Here is a 2,626-nt window from a genome sequence, read left to right on the forward strand (position 1 = left end):
ACTTCATAGGCTTTCTGGAATAGGCATTTTAAAATCTAATATTTTACCATCAAAATGCACTAAAAACACAAAAGCTCGCATTATATTAGTAATATCGAACACACATTATATCATCAATTAAAATTTACAAAGAAAAAGATAAAACAGCTTAATAATTACATTAAAAATTGGGATCAATGGTGTGTCAGTCCGGTTGAATGCTTTTTGCAACAATAGCAATGGAGTAGTATCACATGGTATCGTGACGTAACACTGTAGTACTCTATGCCTTTTCAATACATACCCTGTCAACTTCTCCAAGTGCTTTGTTGATCTACGGTACAGTATCGGTAAAACACAACACTCTATTCTGCAATATCAAAAAATGTTTGGTGTTGCAACTTGTTTGTATATTACTAATACAAAATTATAATGTAGGGATGTAGCACACCCGATAAAGTATTAAGTATTTATATAATAATCATTATGTTTATGATGACGTACATTTTGTATAGTTATACTGCATATTGGATTTTACACTTGTACATACTATTGCTGTAATTGTAATATGATAATAATGTGTTATACTTTGGTAATATTTGGTTACCGTACGCTGTATGGTGTTATGATAGTGATTATGAATACTGTTGTACTGTATAATATTGTAACGTTTATATTGTTTTATTTAAATGTAAATCATCAGAATATACAATTTTATATTATATTATTGAACCACTATAATAACCTCTACAAGTATTATTTACACATTTAAATTAACTGCACTTTTATAATTTTGATTATGTTAATTTAAAATATTGTGTAATCGCCAACATAAAGGTTTTTGATTTAATAAGTACAACAGAACATTATGTGAAAAAAAAGAGTAGAACAATGTGTAGATTGTGTTTCCACAAAACAAAATTAGGAAATTTTATTATTACGCCACTCTGTTTTTTGTATTGGACAAATTAAAAAAAAAAAAAGCTGCCATCATAATAGAAAGAAAATGCCCACATTTAAGTATTACCTGACTACCCTCTTCATCCATATGAATGACTTCATAGGCTTTCTGGAATAGGCATTTTAAAATCTAATATTTTACCATCAAAATGCACTAAAAACACAAAAGCTCGCATTATATTAGTAATATCGAACACACATTATATCATCAATTAAAATTTACAAAGAAAAAGATAAAACAGCTTAATAATTACATTAAAAATTGGGATCAATGGTGTGTCAGTCCGGTTGAACGCTTTTTGCAACAATGGCGATGGAGTAGTCACATGGTATCGTGACGTAACACTGTAGTACTCTATGTCTTTTCAATACAACACCCTGTCAACTTCTCCAAGTGCTTTGTTGATCTATGGTACAGTATTGGTAAAATACAACACTCTATTCTGCAATATCAAAAAATGTGTGGTGTTGCAACTTGTGTTTGTATATTACTAATACAAAATTATAATGTAGGGACGTAGCACACCCGATAAAGTATTAAGTATTTATATAATAACCATTATGTTTATGATGACATACATATTGGATTTTACACTTGTACATACTATTGCTGTAAATTGTAGTAATGTGATAATAATGTGTTATACTTTGTAATATAGGAGGTTACCTTACGCTGTATGGTGTTATGATAGTGATTATGAAATACTGTGGTGATGGTGTACTGTATAATATTGTAACATTTATATTGTGTTATTTAAATATAAATCATCAGAATATACAATTTTATATTTTAGTATTGAACCACTATGATAATAACATCTACAAGTGTTATTTACACGTTTAAATTAACTGCACTTTTATTAAATTTTGATTATGTTAATTTAAATTATTGTGTAATAGCCAATATATAGGTTTTTGATTTAACAAGTATAATAGGTATGTGAAAAAAAAGAGTAGAAACAATGTGCAGATTGTGTTCTCACAAAACAAAATTTGGAAATTTTATTATTACGCCACTTTTTTTTGTATTGGACAAATTTTTAAAAAAAGCTGCCCTCATAGAAAGAAAATGCCCACATTTTTAGCATTACCTGACTACTCTCTTCATCCATATGCAGCATTCATCGAAAGATGCTACTTTTCTCATAACCATGCAAACACTTGCGTCTGGTTTATATTTATCCACTTCGAGACCATCGTTACTACCTTCTTCATGAAAAGTACATTTCGGTTCACATGTCTTGGGATATCGTTTTAATTAAGAATCCAGATCATTCTTACCGGAAATGCTTGTAATTTAGGTCTACTTGCTTTAACTTCGGATGATTGAGTTTCGGGATCAGGTAACATTCTGCCTGACTTAGGTTTGTTCTTTTAATTACTGTTCTTGTATTATTTCCCGGACGAGCCCCCAAAAATATCACACAGCCTCTCTGAAGCTATCTGAAGGTCCGAACATATACAAGAGAGACAAAAAAAATCACAATACAAACAATTATCAAAAATTTTTACTTTAATTTATTTTAAATTTATTTATGAGAAAGTTTATTGTTTAATTTTTCCACACACATCAAATCATATAAATTAAACATACAATGTAGGTAAAATTAATTTAAAAATAAACATGTGTGTGGATGGAGGTCAAATAAGTTCAAAGAACTTTAAGGCTGACCTCCATGTACAACAT

The sequence above is a fragment of the Anneissia japonica genome, unplaced genomic scaffold (genome assembly GCF_011630105.1).
Source record: "Anneissia japonica isolate Jap-2015-1 unplaced genomic scaffold, ASM1163010v1 scaffold287597_len576451_cov177, whole genome shotgun sequence".
Taxonomy (NCBI): domain Eukaryota; kingdom Metazoa; phylum Echinodermata; class Crinoidea; order Comatulida; family Comatulidae; genus Anneissia; species Anneissia japonica.